Source organism: Heloderma suspectum, chromosome 1, assembly GCF_057233095.1.
Source record: "Heloderma suspectum isolate Gila_16-S chromosome 1, 16-S_ref, whole genome shotgun sequence".
NCBI lineage: Eukaryota > Metazoa > Chordata > Lepidosauria > Squamata > Helodermatidae > Heloderma > Heloderma suspectum.
In genome coordinates, this window is record NC_139458.1 from 374,921,612 (window position 1) to 374,940,929 (window position 19,318).

Sequence of the window (19,318 nt, forward strand, 5' to 3'; positions counted from 1 at the left end):
CCTGATCCTAATCAGGCTGGACTGATAACAGGGCCAGCTGTTAATTAACAGGAGAAATACTGGGCCCACTTCCAGCAAACTGATGATCTGGAAGGAGATTTGTTCAAAAGACAGTCCTACACCTGGCCAGGAGTGGGGGGAAGGAAATCAGCAATGTTTGCACTGTCCTGCATTCAGCCAGCAAATTCTTGTGGGTCAAAACGCCACTTGCTGATGGAAGGAGCCCTTAACACCATGGGAGGCTTTTGCTGGATCCAAACCAATGCATTCAGAGGGGGGTATAAATTTAAATAAAGTATTGCCAATGGGGTGGGAGATTAAGCACATGAATGATCATGCTCCCCTACCACACCTCTACTTACTGCAAGTGTATGAACTAAGCTCATAACAGAAAATGTCAAGTGCCCTAGGGATGGGTAGTTGTCATTCCACCACATGCTAAAACGTATTGGAAGGTGCCTTTGCCTTATGATGAACTTGTTTTCCTATTTAGTATATGGAATTACTTTTGCTCTCCCTGAATGATCCTGATGATTACTGCAAAAGTATTAAAAGAAGTCATGCCAACAGCTTCCAGTTAGTTTCAATCATGAATCTAAGAATCATTTGGGTGGCCCAGTTGCTGTTTCAGTGATGCCAAGTTTCTAAACATGATCAAAGGCCCTCTAGCAGGAACAGTCCCTTAATCAAACAAGAGCTGTTAATGGTTATAAAAGGTCTGAGACTAACCTTTGGCTGTCTGTGTTTACTCCAAGGACATGAAAAGTATGTGACTGATGCTGCTAAATATTTGTCAGGCCTGAAGTTGCTGGGTTCATTATTAATAGGTTTTCATCTCTTCTACCAAAATCAATGGTAGCTTTTGTTGGAATTTGATTTTCATTGCAGTCCCTCACCTCCAGTAACAAAAAGGTTCTGATTTAGCCATGACATTTGCTAGCACAGCCTAATGCCAGGTGATTCGTGGCTTCCATTAATTTCTTTACAATTATTCCCAGGATGTGCTTCCCAATTGTGCTCACCTCATACTGTGTTTGGCCTGATTTTCTATTGAAGAGTGAAATGTTTGCCCCTAGATTCAACAGAGGCCTTTAAAAGCTGAATTGGGAGGGGGGGGGGGACTCATTAAGGTCAAAAGCAAGAGTAATGAGTTTGTGAGAATGAGGAGGGTTGAATTCTTTTGGAATGCTTGCCGACAGTTTCCTAAAACTGTGTAGTGGTGTGATATTGCTATTTTATTTCTTCAGAGCCCACTCCTGCTATCAGCCTCCTCATGTACAAAAAGTAGGAGAGAGAACTAGAATAGAATTATCTTTATGTGTTTCTCTCTCTCTCCCCCTCCCTCCCTCTCTAATTAGTGCTGTGCCAAAAATTTCTTCCACTTTTTTTGACCCTTCTCAATCTCATTCAATTTGATAGAGAAATTGCTTTCAAAAAGAAATTCAATGGTGGAGAACCTTTGGAGAAAATTTCATGGGTTGGGTTTGGGTTTCATTGGCTTACCTTACTAAGGGCACAATCCTATGCATGTTTACACAGAGAAAAGGCCTACAACTCCCAGCGTTCCCAAGCCAGCAAAGTTCTCTGTCTAAACATGCATAGGATTGCACCCTTAGGAGGGGGTGGAAGAGAGAGCACAGGTGTCCTGTTCTTCATTGTACAATCATCTCTCTGGCCGCCTGTAGCCTCCTCAGCTTCCTACACTTCAATTAAAGCCCAGTTTAAGTCACCATGAGGTAATTCCTCCCATAGGGCTTCTTCAGGTCAGGATGTGCAGGCAGCCTGGGAGGCTAGCTGTGATTCAGTACACTCAAAAACACCACAAACATAAATTATAATACATCCTGAATGAGGCAGAACAATGGAAGCCTCTTTCAGGGAGGGAGGGAGGGAGGGAGGGGGAGAGAAAAATTCAGGAAACTGGAGGATAGATTTTGGCAGAGCACTAACTCCACCTCATCCCTGGAGCTAGATACAATACTGCCCCACCCCCTGCATTGGGGTGGATGCAAACTGAGGGCCAGCCTGCTAAGACAGCTGATGCTGTTGCAGCACCCCCCCCCCAAACCCTTATCAAGAAAGAAAGAAGCTGTGCTACAAGCCCTGCCAACGGGGAGCCCTACCTGGGAGAAACTGTTGAGAATTTATCCCCCCCTGGAGAAATTTGGTAAAATTGTATCCCACATTTCTCTGTTCACAAGTAAGGTGGAGAATTTCAAGAGGCCATTTATGCACAGCTGTCTATATAATCACCAAGCAAGAAAACAATGGACACGAAAATCATTTTGTGGCTTAGCAGTTTAGGCTGCATAAAGCACATAGAAACATTCTCATCCCCACCTATGTCTATTCTATCTACTTCATCCAAAAATCCAAAATGTCCATTTAGAGCTGAAGTTGAGTTTTCCACTAACAGGAAATTTGCTAGATGCCCATGCACTAGAAGAAGCTCACCTGATGGAGTGAGCAAGAAGATGGCTCTGATGGGGAGAGATTTGGAGGAAGAGGGCAGCCTCAGCGGTTGCCACTATCATTGTGATAGACCAGAGAGAGATGGATGGTGGTTGAGAGGGCCCTGGGGGCATTGTGGCTGTCTTCCTGGGCCCCTGATGTCTTGTGCAGCTTGCCATGCATACTTTAAAGGCCAGTGGAAGAGGGCAAGGAGGAGCTGAGGCAGGACTGGGAAGAAGGGCAAAGCAAAGAGGTGATGGGAATCCCCTCCATATCTGAGGCTTTGAGGCTGAGGAGTAGCAGAGTAAAAGGGGAAGGGGACATGGCCTCCAGGAAAGCCAGATTGGGATCCCAGAAGAGCTGGATTTTGCCCCCAGGCCTGAGTCTCTGAGGTTATAGGGTCACAGGCATAGAAAAGTCCACTCATTTCATGCGTAGTCCTTCTTTGAAATGGAGATGTCAGGGGATGAACCTGAGACCTTTTGCTCTACCACTGAGCTATGGCTTCTCCTCAGAACTGTGTAAGAATAGTACAGGTGAAAAGCAGAGCAAAGAGAGAGCAGAGCTTCTTCCTGATCTCAGATATATACAAGCAGTCTACCAAAGGGACAAGCAGTCTATAACAACCTGTCTACCAAAGGGACATTTCAGAAATCAAAACAAGTTAGGGAAGCTTACTGGTGTTTCCCTGTTTCAAATGCCTATTGTGATTTCTAGGTCAAATCCAGTCATTCTCAAACAATTTTTTCTCTCCAGGAAGCCCTGTAGCAAGTTCTGACCATCTTTGATTTAGATAATTGAGTTAAAAAAGGAAGGAATTTGTGTGCCAAAATGAAATATTTCCCACATACTAGGTGCTTTGACGTATGTGTTTTTTGTCAGGAGCTGTTGGATCCGTGTGAGGCTGCTCCAAGTGGTGAGCCAGTGAACTGCACATGGAAGCCTTGTTAGTTACCTTCAGGCCCTGGACTGACTCCGCCTGCCCAGGCTGGCCATTGGATACTCCTGGGCAGGAAGGCATATAAAAGGGCTCCCTATTGTAACTGAGCCTTCCTTGAGCAACATGACCTTCCTAGGCACTTGTGTGTTCCTATATCCTTCTTTATTCTTGGTTCGGGTTTTTCCTACAGTTCTGGTTTGCTCTTTGGTTATGAACTCTGGCTTGTTCTTTAGTCCTGACTTGGTCTTGGGTCTTCACTTGTAGCTCAGCCTGGTTTTGATCTGATGTAACTGCTACTGGTCCATTGTCTCCAGTATGGGCATTATTAACATTATGATAGAGTTTGTCAGGATGGATTCACAAGGCCATTTTTCCTACCGCGAGGTGTTTTTTGTGTGTGGCAGGGCCCCACTCATTACTTGAATTGAAAGTAACATATCTAGTACTTTCTCAGTTAAGACGTAGGGTGCATACAGTTGAACCATTTGAACAGCTTTGATGCTGGGAGTTAGTCTGACTCATGCCTAGCATCACAGTTTGCATAAAGTACATACATAGTAGGCGGTCACCAGTCTTGGCACACTTCTCAAGACAATGAGGCTGTTATTATTTAAACTTTTTTAAAAAAATGCATGTTTGTAAGTATGTGTTTTATATCCTTGACCTTACAATGCAGAAACAAAATCATAAGCCTTTACAAGGAAGTAGTAAAATTGCTTTGGGAATTGGGAGGGGCTTATGATGTTGGAGCAACCAGCCAAAAGATGTCCTCTGCAGCTCACTGGGTGACTTTGGGCCAGTCACAGACTCTCAGCCCAACCCACCTCACAGGGTTGTTGTTGTCAGGATAAAATGGAGGAGAAGGATTATGTACGCCGCCTTGGGTTCCTTGGAGGAAAAAAGGTGGGATATAAATGTAAAAAATAAAATAAAAATAAATATCCATTACACTGAAAATCTACAGAGGAGGGCTGGTACGTATGGCATGTATGTATGTATTTAATACATTTAAGAATCATCCCTCTGCCTAATAGTTGTTCAAAGCTATATGCAAATCAAATAAAACTCGGATCAACATAAAATCACAGGAAAAAACAACAAAAATCAGCAACATAAAATTAATATTAAAAAAGGCAGAGTGGCATGAAAATTAGAGTGTGACGTTAAACACCAGTAAAAACTCAATGGTACAAAACTGTCATGGAAAAGACTAGAGATCTTTTCAAGAAAATTGGAGATATCAAGGGAACGTTTTGTGCAAAGACAGGCATGATAAAGGACAAAGAAGGCAGGGACCTAACAGAAGCGGATGAGATTAAGAAGAGGTGGAAAGAATACACAGAACTATACAGGAAAGATCTGAATGTCCCTGATAGCTATGACAGTGCGGTCACTGAACTTGAGCTGGACATCCTAGTGAGAGTGAAGTCAGGTGGGCCTTAGAAAGCATTACTAACAACAAAGCTAGCGGAGATGACAGTATTCCAGCTGAGCTATTTAAAATCCTAAAAGATGATGCTGTTAAAGTGCTGCACTCAATATGCCAACAAATGTGGAACACTCAACAGTGGCCACAAGACTGGAAAAGGTCAGTTTACATTCCAATTCCAAAGAAGGGCAATGCCAAAGAGTGTTCAAACTACCATACAATTGCACTCATTTCACATGCCAGCAAGGTTATGCTCAAAATCCTACAAGCTAGGCTTCAGCAGCATGTGAACCGAGAACTACCGGAAGTACAAGTGAGGTTTCGAAGAGGCAGAGGAACTAGAGATCAAATCACCAACATTCGCTGGATCATGGAGAAAGCAAGAGAATTCTAGGGATGGCGGAGAATTTCTCCCCGAAATTTCGGGGGGCCGAGCGCCAACATGTTCGGCCCCCCGAACAAGTTTCGGGGAGAAATCTTCCGCCCCCCCCGCCCCCGCCCCCCCGGGACGGGACTTACCTTCCCTGAATGTCCCTCCCGGCAGCGGGTCCGGCCGGCGGTTCGGCGGGTGTTCGAGCGGGGCGGGAGCGGCAGCCAGTCTTTCGACCGGCTGCCGCCCCCGCCATTGCAATCAAAGAAAAAAAAAACAACGTCCCCTGATAGGCTACGTGACGATTCACGTAGCCTATCACGCTTGATCTGCAAAGTCAGCTGTGATAGGCTACGTGAATCGTCACATAGCCTATCACGGGTGACTTAAAAAAAAAAAAAAAAATTGTGTACGGATAATGGCGGCCCCCATAGGGAGCCGCCATTCCCGTTCCTTATTTGGTCACTGTAGTCTACGTAAATCTTTACGTAGACTACGGCGAAAATAAGGGCAACGCTATTTGCGTTGCCCTTATTTTCGCCGTAGTCTACGTAAACATTTACGTAGACTACAGCAACTAAATAAGGAACGCGAATGGCGGCTCCCTATGGGGGCCGCCATTCGCGTACGCGCTTTTTTTTTTTTTTAAGTCACCCGTGATAGGCTACGTGACGATTCACGTAGCCTATCACGGCTGACTTTGCAGATCTATCCATGATACGCTACGTGAATCGTCACGTAGCCTATCAGGGGGCGTTTTTTTTTTTCTTTACTTCCGCGTTCGCGGCCGGGCGAGGCGAGGCGCCTCCTCCCCGGCCTGAATTTTGGCCGGGAGAGGCGGGAAGCCTCCTCCCCGGCCTGAATTTCGGCCGGGCGAGGCAGGAAGCCTCCCCCCCCGGCCTGAACTTTGCGGGGGGAGCAGCGAAGCGCTCCCCCCCACCGCGAACAAGCTGCGAGAAAAGGTAAGTGACTTTCGTCCACCCCTAGAGAATTCCAGAAAACATCTATTTCTGCTTCATTGACTACACTAAAGCCTTTGATTGTGTGGATCACAACAAACTGTGACAAATTCTTAAACAGATGGGAGTACCAGACCACCTTACCTGTCTCCTGAGAAACCTGTATGAGGGTCAAGAAGCAACAGTAAGAACCAGACATGGAACAACCGAGTGGTTCAAAATTGGGAAAGGAGTACGACAAGGCTGCATATTGTCGCCCTGCTTATTTAACTTATATGCAGAGTACATCATGAGAAATGCCGGGTTGGATGAATCACAGGTCGGAATTAAGATTGCTGGGAGAATTATCAAAACCTCAGATATGCAGACGATACCACCCTCATGGCAGAAAGCGAAGAGGCTCTTGTTGAGGGTGAAAGTGGAGAGTGCAAAAGCTGGTTTGAAACTCAACATTAAAAAAACGAAGATCATGACATCTGGCCCCATCACTTCCTGGCATATAGAAGGGGAAGAAATGGCAGCAGTGACAGATTTTATTTTCTTGGGCTCCAAGATCACCGCAGACGGTGACTGTAGCCATGAAATTAAAAGACACTTGCTCCTTGGGAGGAAAGCTATGGCACACCTAGACAGCATAGTAAGAAGCAGAGACATCACCTTGCCGACAAAGGTCCGTCTAATCAAAGCTATGGTTTTCCCAGTAGTAATGTATGGCTGTGAGAGCTGGACTATAAGGAAGGCTGAGCGCCGAAGAATTGATGCTTTCGAACTGTGGTGCTGGAGAAGACTCTTACGAGTCCCCTGGACTGCAAGGAGGTCAAATCAGTCAACCCTAAAGGAAATCAACCCTGACTGCTCATTGGAAGAACAGATACTGAAGCTGAAGCTCAAATATTTTGGCCACCAAATGCGAAGAGAAAAGTCACTGGAAAAGACCCTGATGCTGGGAAAGTTTGAAGGCAAAAGGAGAAGGGGACGGCAGAGGATGAGATGGCTAGATAGCATCACCAATGCAATGAATATGAATTTGAGCACACCCCGGCAGAGAGCGGAGGACAGGAAGGCCTGGTGTGCTATGGTCCATGCGGTCACGAAGAATCGGACACGACTTAACGACTGAACGACAACAACAACAATGAGGTGCTAATCTAACGTTCCAGCGGAGGGAATTTCATAATCAGGGTGGCCACTATAGAAAAGGCCCTGTCTTGAGTCCACACTGACCTGCCCTTTCTTGGTGGTGGGACATATAACAGGGTCTCCAGTGATGATTACAAATAATGGGCAGGTTTGTATGGGAGGACACAGTCCTGGCCCTAAACCATGCAAGGCTTTCTAGGTAAGAACGAGCACGTTGAATTGTGCATGGAAACAAACTGAAAGCCAGTGAAGTTGTTTCATGACTGGTGTTATACAGTCCACCTGACAAAAATTGTCCACCTGACAAAAGTCTGGCCACTCCATGTTGCATTAGCTGTCATTTTTTTGTACTTAGCTTGTGGGGCAGATGGTGATTGAGAAGAACAGAAAAAATTCCTCCACCACTCTTGTAATTATGTGTTTGTACACACCGTTAAGCACCCTAATCTCAATATAAATACTTTCTTATGTATAAGTATAAACCTATAATGGTTATGCAGCACCAGTTCCTTTTGCACTTTGGCAGAAGCCCCCATGCAGCCACCACGGCATCTAGAACAAAATGAACTGGGTGCCTTATATTACATTTCCCCCTGAGTTGCAGTCTATTGGGCCACAGTGCAGATACCAAGGACAGAATGGTGAAAAATCAAGAAAATAACGTTTTTGTGTTCATATAACTCCTCTTTCAGCTAGGCACAGTAGATTGTGCAGTAGATTGTGCAGGTATGGAAAAGTTCAAACAGGGTAATGTGCGGGGCTGAAAAATGCATGATGGGGTGTTCCATGGCATTTTAAAACAACGTGCACATAAAAGATGTTAGCTTGTGGGATTTAATTGGTGATGTAATTAGGAGCAGTGGTTAGTGCTACAAACTATTTATATTTCCTTACCCTCGTTGATCTAAACAGAATCCATATTCCAAGCACATTCAGATCAGTAATCATAATATTATTTGTACTTGTTAGCTCCATCGCTGAAGCCTGCAATCATGTCTATTATTGTTAGAGTGTTTGGGGAAAGCTAACTAACTGGCAGCCATCTGAAGTAAATTGCTTGATATTGGTCAATGGTAAATTGTGATCACGTTAATTTAATTGCTGTTTTGTCAATGGTGTAATTAGTACCTCTATCAAAGAGATGCATCAGTTTACTGGGAAAAGGCAGAACAGACAAGGAATGATTGCAAGGCTAAGTTCTGAAAATTAATTATGATGGCTAAGTCCACCATGAAGGGAGGCCTCCACTCTGATGGGAAGACTGGCAGCAGGAACAATGACAGCTTGGCAACTGTAGAATCATGTCTTCTTATATCATTAACATAACAAAAGCAAGGCTTGCTACTTCGGTCATAAGGATGTAAGAACTGCCATCTTGGGGCAAACCAGGGCTCCAAGTGTGTTTGGTCTATGACAAGTAGCCAACCAAATATTTCATACAATACCATAAACAAGCTTGATGTGTGATCAGTCCCCTTTTCCTTGAGTCTTTTGGGCATCGTAGCCAATGGTTGGCCTTTTTAAGCCTCTCTAAGGTACTATCAGATATGATGATCAAGATGATGGTGATTATCATCATCAAGCTATTTTTGCTATAAGCATCAGGAGCTGATGGATCTCTGTGGTTCTCTGTACTGCTCGTCCATGTGATGAGCCACTGGATCTACAGGTAAGTGTGTTCCCTGGACAATTTAGTATTTATAACACTGGACTAACTTCACCCACTCTAGCTAGCCATTGGCTCCACCTGACCGATGAAGGCTTTTAAGTCAGATCAAGACTTTGCTTGGGCAAAACAGTATTGACTGAATCTATGTCCTGGCTTATGACTCTGGGTTCCTGGATCATGACTCCTAGTTTCTGTCTCATGTTGCCTGCAAGCCTGATGCTGACATAGGAACATAAGAAAGGCTGTGCTGACTTAGAACAAATCTAGAACCTATCTAGTTCGGCATTCTTATCCTACAGTGGCCAATCAGATGTCTATGGGAAGCCTATGAGCAGGGCATGAGGGCAACAGCACCCTCCCGCTTGTGTTCCCCAGCAACTGGTATTGAGAGGCATGCTGTCTTTGATAATGGAGGTAACCATCATTTTATTTATTTATAGCCATCATTTTATTTATTTATTACATTTATATTCTGCCTTTTTTTCCTCCTAAGGAATGTAAGGCAGTGTACATAATCCTCTTCCTCTCCATTTTATTTTCATAATAACTGCCTGGGTTTGGACCATGTAGTTAGGGAGGTGGGGCCTGGCACGCGCCAGGGATTGAAGCAAGTCACCGTGACTTATTTAAGTGATTGTGCCTTTTCTGATCATGTGAACCAGCGCATAGTCACTATCAAGTTGCACCCTGATTTATGTCTCTCTCTCCCAAGGGAAATCCATTTAGCACCTCATCTGCCATCTCTAGATTCCAGGCAGTGGCTGCCCTTTTAACCTGTTAGATGGTGGCTTGTATATTTACATTCTGTGGGCACTTGGTACTGCTTCTTCTACTGTGGCATCAGGGTTTTATCCACTGCTACTGGGCTTGCTAATGTCATATTTTTCTTCTGAAAATCTTCTTGTGAGCCTTGTTGGATACTGTTGTTATGGTTGAAAAGGAGCATGGTGTGTGTGTGTTTTTATGTGTGTGTGGTGGTTGCTTTTGTCAATTCTATTTCTTATCATACATTTACAATCTATAGTTTTCAGTCATGAAGAGGGAAAACAAGAGGGGGAAATAATACAGTAATAAACACATTCCTTCCTTCCTACACTAAATTTTAGAGGTACAATTAGTATTAGCAACTATATTCAAGTTAAAATCTACATTTCAGCTCTTAATACATATCAATTCAAAATAAATCCCCCTCCTTATAACCCCTTCCTTATAATGGCAGCATAGAAATATTTTAAATACATAAACTTTATCTCTCATTATGCATGTTTATTTTCTGTTGGTTGCAAGCTAACGTTGTACGTGTTTTTATTTACTGTTTGACGTTGGTTTAGGATTCTGGCTTGTTCCAGTCCTGGTAACCATAATTTTCCAGTTTTGATTTGACAGAAAAGTATGGCTGAGGGACTGAAAGAACTGGGCATGGTTAGTCTTGAGAAGAGAAGACTGAGGGGAGATACGATAGCACCCTTCAAGTATCTGAAGGGTTGTCACAGAGAGGAAGGCCAGGATCTCTTCTCCATCATCCCATAGTGCAGGACACAGAATAATGGGCTTAAGTTGCAGGAAGCCAGATTTCAGCTGAACATCAGGAAAAACTTCCTGACTGTTAGAGCAATATGACAATGGGGCCAATTGCCTAGGGAGGTAGTGGGCTTTCCCACACTGGAGGCATTCAGGATGGGGCTGGATGGCTACCTGTCGGGGATGCTTTGGCTTGGATTCCTGCATTGAGTGGGGGGTTGGACTCGATGGTCTTGTATAGGCCCCTTCCAACCCTACTATTCTATGATTCTATGGCTAATTAATCCAGGAAGTGTTAACACATGATGTGCCAAGGAGGGAAGAGGCTGCCTGAGGATGCAGTGCACTGGCAGAAGGCTCATGCATCTCTGCTTAATAAGCTGAGATATGTAAATCCAATCCAGGCCATCTTGGGTATTCAAAAGCACTTGTTGGTTTTAAAATAATAATAAAAGATCTTGACAGTGGCTCTTTGCTGTAAGGATAATATTAATGGCAGCAATCAAGCCACTAAACAGTGGCAAAAGCACATGGAGCATCCATTAAATGCTCATAAGATGGTGATGTCTTTTTGTGTGTGCGCGCACATTTGTGATTTTTAACTCTTCTCTGCAAGCTGCACTTTGAACTTAATGTAGGTAGGTTGGGCTGACAGTCTGTGACTGGCCCAAAGTCACCCAGTGAGCTTCCATGGCCAAGTGGGGACTAGAACCTGAACCTCCCGACTCCCAGTCCAACAATCTAAGTGCTACACCACACTGGCTCTCATGCCTAGGTCCTTATCTTCCATGAATTTGTCTTTTAAAAACTTTTAAAACTGCCCAGATTTGTGGCCATCACTACATCCAGTGGAAGCCAATTCCCTAGTTTAACTATGTGCTCTATGAAGAAGTACTTCCTTTTGCCTGTTCTGAGACTCTGTGGCAATGCGATACATCAGATAATTAGAAAGCGTGTGAAGAACTAATTCATTTTTATTTGTTTTATTGGTTTTAAACCTATCCATTTCAGAGGATCTGTGTATGTTGAAACTATTGGGACCAAAGTTGTATGCTTAAGATTCTTGAAGAAATTCAAACACACCAGAAATGCTCAGCAATTTTCTGTATTCCTTTTTCTCATAATTTCCTTTTGGCCTCCAGGAGTTTCTTTGGGAGCTGAAATAATATGAGAACTGGGTATATACTTGGTTTTGCTCCTCAAATAGCCCCTGAAAAACAAATACATAAAATATTAGAGTCCAGTTATACTCATCTAAATATAAATTTTCTTATTCCCCTCTTGCCCTTTAGCTGGCAAGCAAAGACATGAATCTAGAAGACTAGATTATCCACTCTTCAAAAACTTATAGAAAAAAAAATCACACATGGGAACAGATTCTGATTCATTCTGTTAGCACAAAACTACATTGGCATGAACTTTCTAAATGTTACTTTTTGCAGGACTCTGCCTTATAGGCAGGTGAAAAAAAAACGTTATTTAGAGTTGGACAGAATGGTAAAGACCATTGCCCTTATCTTCCATCATATACATTTAGCATTTGTATAGAAGTGCTTTCCCCAGCCTGGTGCCCTCCAGATGTATTGGACTGAAACACCCATCATTCCCAGCCAGCATGGCCATACTGACTGGCAATGATGGAAGTTGCAGCAGGTATAAAACTTTCAAGCATCCAAAGCACTTCAAATGCACTGTCCAGTTGTAATGCTTATAACAATGCTGTAAGGCAAGTCAGTGATATTATCCCCACCCCTCCTATACTGCAGATGGGGGAGCTGTGGCTGAGTGAGTGAACTTTGCTAAAGCCACCTAGTAAGCTCATAGCAGGGGTGGGATTTGAAGCAGGGACTGACTGATAGCTCAGTCTCTTAGGGTGCAATCCTATACATGTTTAGATGGAAAAAAGTACTACCAGCATTCCCCAGCCAGCATGGGAGTTGTAGAGCATTTTCCTGGTCAAACATGCATAGGATTGTGCCTTTAATCACTACTCCATGCTAGACCTGAAAGGGCCAAAGGACATTTCTTCATGTTCTCCAAGCCAACATCAATGTGAGTTTATTCATCTCAGCAAGAGCCATAATTAAGAGTTCTGCATTGTATAGCTTGAACGATATTGTCTCCAGCCCCCTTTTCGAGGTCCTTGCTTTGTTTTGAATAGGAGAAGGTATGGAGTTTTAGTCAAGCTAGCATTTGCAAGACTGTTGCCTTGCATTTCTCCAACAACCCACAGAACATTTGCCCCAAAGATGAACACCTCTGCCTGGGTACAGGAGAACTACTGTCAACAGTAGTGACACATGAACAGCTCACCTACTACACTGTAACCCCAAAACATCTCCCAAACCATACACTGGGGGTCTGTAGCTTTATTTATGACCAATACTATGCACAAGGGCTCAGAGGAGTTTTTTAAACACACACACACACACACACACACACACACACGGCAGGATCCACTCCCGATTTCTTTCTGCCCCCTGATCAACTTCCCCAAGCAGTGGGTCCTACCAATTCTGTTGCACAAGTGGGACACACCGCTTATGCAAGGGAGATTTAGCGCTTCCTAAGGCAAGCAAAGCCCTGAAACAAGTGGAAACACTTGTTTCTGGTAGGAGGCAGGTTGGCAGAGCTCCCTGCCTCCTTCCAGACACTAGCATTTCTCCTCATTTCGAGTTGCCTAGCAGCACTAAATTGCTGTTGTGCAGCAGAATTGGCAGGGTGTTAGATAACTGGCGGGGGCATAAGCATCCCATTAGATTCTGCCCTCAGTCATGTTTAGACTTAGACCCACTGAAATCAGTGGAACTTAAGTAAGTTGTGACTAACCTGTCCCTTTTATTTCAATAGGTCTACTCTAAGCATGGCTAATTCTGGACTCAACCAATATTATACAACCCAGTGATATATAACATATTATACAACCCAGTGATATATAACATTAGGAAAAGTCGAAGGAAGTAAATTAAGATGAAAGAAGGAAGGAAAAAGAAGGAGAGAATACTTTTTTTCCCCCCAAACAGTGAAATTTGGAAGATTGCATTTCAAAATGATGTCTTTGGTTTTTTTTTTCCTCTTCAATTTAAGATGCATATTTCTCTGTAGGCATCCAGAAGTTCTTGCAAAGGACAACCATATGAATAAACATGATTCAGACTGGGATCCCATTAAGGGTGACCATGATTCAGACTGGGATGCCATAAAGGGTGATTTACAGGCATATATATATATATTTGCAAAAAGAAGTGCCCTCTGCTGCATAAACCAATGAGAATATTAAGGTATGTGAGCCAGTATTGCAATGAAGAACAAACTCAAATTTTATTCCTGGCCACTAATGAGTTGCTCTAAATTTCTATAGGAAGGCATCTGAGGTGTCTTGCGGTGGAGGGCTGAGCTAGAGAAGAGAATGTTGCACATCCTATGGTGACTGTTGGGTAGACTTTTGCTGATGAAATTTTGTGACACTAAGTGCCATAAGATTCACAACTGCCTCATATGTACTGCTTGTGAAGTGCCATTGAAATGACAGAGATAGGAGGGCAAAGAGAAGATCCCAGACTGAGGCCTTGCTATCATGTTCTGGTAGGTCCAGATGAGAAGGTTCAAAAGGGGGTAGGGATGAAGCCGGAATAAGGGAATGGGATCCCTTCTCTCCATTCTGAGAATTAAGAAGGCAGAAAGAGGTGGACAGCAGCGAGGACCCATGATGGCTACTGGATGTGCAGGCTTTGGAGAACCTCAAGAGGAAGCTAGAAAGTTCTACAGCTTCTCTGCATGTTCCATCATGATCTCCAAGACTGACTAAGAGAATACTTAAACAAATGTACTAACTTTTGGGAACTTCAAAACCTTGGAACTCTTTCCCCTTGACAACTGTCTGAAGTCAAGGTTGAAGATGCGCATCCTTTGGAAGCATGGTAAAATATCTGTTTTTATGGGCTGATTTTTGGAGTTAGAGATAAAAGCCAATAGAGTACTACTACCAGTTTTAGGAACTGCCAGTTTTAGGAACTGTTTTATTTTCACCTGTTATAATAGGTTCAAGCACAATGCATTCTATTTTCCTTGTAAAAAAAGATCTATTGCTGACTTGCTTGAGCTCTTGGACTGTCGTAGGTGTTATCTACTCCCATAACATAAACAAACAACATCTGTAAGAAATACACAGCTGCAAGTCATATTGCCGTTTCTCTTTGCCCAATATGTGAAAATGAAGCCTAATATTTGCCAAAAGCAAACAGCTGATTTCCCCCCCCCCACTGATCAAAGGAATCAGCATGACAGCAGAAAAAAAAAACATGAATGGCAAAATATTCCAGTTTGTAGACATTCAAAGGCATACAAATAATGTGTCTAATATTTCTCTCGGAATACACACTGCATTGTGAATTAATTTGCAGAACTGGGAAATATGTGGAGCTGGAATACTGATATTTGTCCTAACCTAACATCTGTTTTGCAGTTGAAATTATAAATCTGGGAGGGAAAGGAGAGGGGAATGGCAAAGAACCAAAGCAAATCAAACAATGCCTGAGCATATGGTGACGCTGTTGATTTGCAGTAGGAGCTGTGCTTTCAGCTAGAGAACCAAGCCCCATCTGAAACAGCAGTGGAATAGGGGAGTTGATGCTCAGTGGGGTGTAGCTACAGGATTTTTTTTTCTATTGTAAAATGAGCACCTTAAAATATATATTTACTCTGGCTTTATCTGGTTCACAGAATAAAACTGAGGAAGAATATGAAGTCTTGCAACTTCCCAAAGGGAAACAAACCGCTCCCATTACAATCACAATTACAAGGAGATGGATGTGGCTTCTATTACCGGGTAAACTCCATTTGTCAGTTTTTCTTTTAAAAATCTTTGTGGGTGAAAACATGATAAACTGCTTTTGTCTGCAGTTTCATGGAAATAGCAACTGTCAGTGGCATTAGCAATAAATTGAGAATCGACAAATTGGCATAGGTGCTTCTACAAGAATGCTCCGTGCTGGTTAGCATGAGGGGTTAAAGCAGCTGAGATTTTTCTGTGGAGAAAGAAAATTAGTCCTTTTTCATCTTAGTTTCTCCTCTGCCCAACAATTACCTTCTAATTTAGTTTCTTATCCAACTTTCTCATAATTGAATGTTGCTATCTATTCCACTGTACATTGCATTTAAGGCAGATTTCCTCCCACCCACCTTCCCTTTTGTCAGTTGATTTTTAAAAAAACAAATGCTGACAACAGGGTAATTAGCATGTTCAATTTCTGTCGTGTGTGGCTTTTAAAATTATTTCACCTACAAGCGGAGCCCCATAACAAAATGCAGTGTATCCCTGTGTGTGTGTGTGTGTGTGTGTGTGTGTAGGTAAACTGAACAAAAAGTTAATATCAAATACTGCCATCCTTGCTCTTACTTCATGTGGAATTTAGGAACATGGAAAGCTGCTTTATAATGACTCAGTCTTTTAGCTCAGTATTGTCTAGGGGGTCTCCAGCCTTTTTGGGTCCATGCACACATTCGGATATTTTAAAAAGTGTAGGTGCAATAAAAAAATTGGCTGCTGTTGGGAGGCAGGGAGGAATGGCTATTCACAAAATGTTGGGAACATCCCCCATTTTTTCTCTGTCTCTCTGTGTGTGTGCCTCTCTCTCTCTCTCTGTTTCTCTCTTGGTCCATTGACTTCTATGGGGGTGGGGAAAGAGAGGGAACACGAGAAAGAAAACACACACCCTGAGAGAGAGGAGAGACCACCTTTCTCCTCCCCCAAGCAAGTCAGTAGAGTTATTTCTTCACTGACTTGGGGCATTTCTACACCAGCCTAAAATCCTGCATTTAAAACGGCTTTCTGCTTCTGTTTTAAACGCAGGATCACCACTGACTCCCTTTACAATTACATGCACTTCCTTCCCCCTCACCCCTTCTCCCCGTATCTGAGTCTTCCATTACCTTTCATTGATCTTGCTTCTCTTCTTGCTGTTTTAACTCTTTTCATGGAGGAAACTGAAGCATAACACAAGCGGGATAATTTGATAGCTCACTATCAGCAATCTATTTAAAAATGGAACAAAGGGCATTTAGTGCAGGAGGGTCACGGTAGGGTCATGGCATCATGTAAAGAGCCCGCAAACTTCCATGAAGGAGCAATCTCAATTGCAGGATAAAAACTCTGTGTGATGAGCCCTTGCACTGGAGAAGAAGCTGTTACCCTGAGAAATGGGTTCTGGTGGGAAAATGCCCACCCTCCACTAAGGACCATGTTGCCGTGAGGCTCATTGGTAGGAGGTGGGCTGTTCCTCCCCTGCCATTTTCAGAGTGCAGCTTTGAGCCTTCTTCCCTTAGGCAAGTCAATGGAGACATCACTGTATAGACTTACTTGTGAAAAAAAGTTGTGCCTCTGAAAATCAGCTGGTGGAGAGGGGGAAGGCCCACCTCCCCCAACAACCCTGTGACACCAAGGGTCCTTTTTGGGAGGTGGTTCTAAACCTGTCCCCAGCCGTTTTTTCCTATGCAAGTCTATGAAGACTCTAGAGTAGGCACAGAGGCCTCAATCCAGACCTTAAGAGGTTCCCTGCCTCCCCCCACCACTAGGGTTCTGATCTAGACTAGAATGGTCCCCTGTGCCAACTCTAGAGTAAAAAAAAAAAAGGGGGGGAGCCCTGCACCTTCTCTTGAATTAAACAGACATAGCTGCTAAATATGGATTTAAAGTAATGTCTGTTTTGGCCCTAAGAATAGGGCATGCATATAAAGGGGGGGGGGAGACTAGGTAGGTGGTAGCAGGTATGTTTGGCTAGGATCACCAGAGGCAGTGAGCAGGTTTAGACTAATGGAGCGCCCAACTGCCTCTGTTTGCTTTCTAACTTATAGGAAATGAATGCCATTCACTCCTTTGAAGAACATAAAGAACTATACTAGGGAGAATGCAGAGTTGGCAAACCTACTATTACCCTGAGATTCAGCAACCTGAGTCTCACCACCAACATTTCAGGAGGGTGGAATGTATCTCGGAGCACTGACAGCATGCTCCCTGGGATTTCTCTCTCATATACAGGCCCTCTCTTTATTAACACATTCTGTTGATCATAATGATAGCTGTTTTTTTTTTTTTTTTTTAGCTAGTATGATTTAGAAGAAAATGGTATCTAAACAACATGCCAGAAAATAGGAGGGATTATGCTTTGCATTTCCATATCTGACATAAAAAGAAACGGTTTTACTTTAAGTCAACGTGCATTTCATTTCTCTGCTTCTTTCTCTTACGTTGCTTCCCCTCAGACATGGTCTAGAATGCTTGGATAACTAATTTTTGGTGCACCCAACTGTTGGTCAAAGGTGGGGAAGGGACATACACCAGCACCATTTTTAGATGATACCTGCATTTGAAAAGCTTCTTCGTTGGCCGTGTTCCCATTTTCTCCAGATATTTTTGCTCTTTTCAGTAAAAAGCAAAAGAGCTTGATTTCTTCTTAACACAACTGGGGGAAAAGAGCTGCGAAACAAAGTCTTTTGTAGTCATAGCAACTCAAATGCTGATAGCAAGGGGGCAATAATTAAATAAGGTGCTGCACAAAGTTGTTATGGCAACTATTCATTTAGTCAAAGCAACTAAACATTTAATCAAGGAAAGAGACCTCAAAATACAATTCTGTATTAAAGTGTTCTTTGTTAAATGGCTTCAAAATATACCTGTTTTGAGTTGATTATACTGATATAAAAGCACAGCAAGTATTAGAGCTCAACTACCTGACATATTGTGGTTACCCCTGGCATAACTACCTTCTTGCATGAATTATGTCACTGGAGACATAATTATTTTTCCTTGTATGGGCAATGCTAAGGGACAGTTCTGACATGTAATTTTTTCCTCCACAGAGCATGTCCTGGCTGCATCCAGGGATGCATTCATGTGGGAAAAGTAACGAACGACTCAGGACATCCGCAGCTACCTCAAAATGATTTTCATTGTTGGCTGGATCTGTATGGTAAACCTGCTACGGCACCCTGCAGTCCTTTGAAATAAGTTAGCCACAGTGGGAAGGCTGTACCAAAATGGGCAGCTCTAGAGATGGGCTTTGTGGGAAGTGGTACACATTTTGCCATATACCATCTCTGATATTATACCATCTGCACTGGTTGCCAATGTGCTTCCAGGGCAGGCTCAGTTGAAATGCTGCTTCTGATCTTTGCATCCCAAAATGGTCTGAGACTAGTCTACCTTAATAATAAACACTATTCTGATCTTTTTTGACCCCAGCTCTTTCATATCTGTGAATGACATCCATTAGTTCAACAAGGCAACCGACAAATATTTTCATTTATGATATTGTTATGCCACACTATTCAATATCAATGTCCAAAACAGTCTGTACGATATCAAACTGCAGCAATCAATAACAAAAATATAAATTATAAACAATGAAAAATGGGGAATACAATAAAATAAAAATTAACGAGGATGAGGATGATAAGAAAAAGCATATTAGCAGAATTCCAAAAGCTGAACAGGACCACCATCTGGTACTGCTTTCAGAAAAGAGTGGAACCACTGTAGGAGCATAGCTTCCAACCCAGAAGGCTGGTCCAGAAAGCTACCATGTTCAGTGTTATCAAGATGGTATCACTGAGTAGTTCAGGAGAGAATTGACTGGCCTATGCTCCCCTCCCCTGCTGCTTAGGCCATTTGACTAGAGCAATCAAGATACTTTCAGTCACCAAATCCAGCCAAAATCCAGACTGAAACGGATCTAGATAACTGGCTTCATTCAAAAGCACTTGGAATTGTCTAGCCACCACAAACTTGAGTACCTGGCTAAAAAAAAAAAAGTTATAAAAAGGAAGGCCCTCTAATTGCCCA

The 19,318-nt window shown here is 43.0% G+C and overlaps 2 long non-coding RNA genes across 2 annotated transcripts; one reads left to right on the top strand and one right to left on the bottom strand.

Annotated features, from left to right (window-relative positions):
- Window positions 1–11,473: 11,473 nt before the first annotated feature.
- LOC146359884 (uncharacterized) lies at window positions 11,474–16,822 on the bottom strand. Its single transcript, XR_014786817.1, has 3 exons — window positions 16,670–16,822; window positions 16,411–16,512; window positions 11,474–11,689 (listed from the first exon to the last, which is right to left on the bottom strand). It is a non-coding gene; the product is annotated as an uncharacterized LOC146359884 (long non-coding RNA).
- On the top strand, window positions 15,042–18,716 carry LOC146359885 (uncharacterized). Its single transcript, XR_014786815.1, has 3 exons — window positions 15,042–15,104; window positions 15,202–15,307; window positions 18,337–18,716. It is a non-coding gene; the product is annotated as an uncharacterized LOC146359885 (long non-coding RNA).
- The last annotated feature ends 602 nt before the right edge of the window (window positions 18,717–19,318 follow it).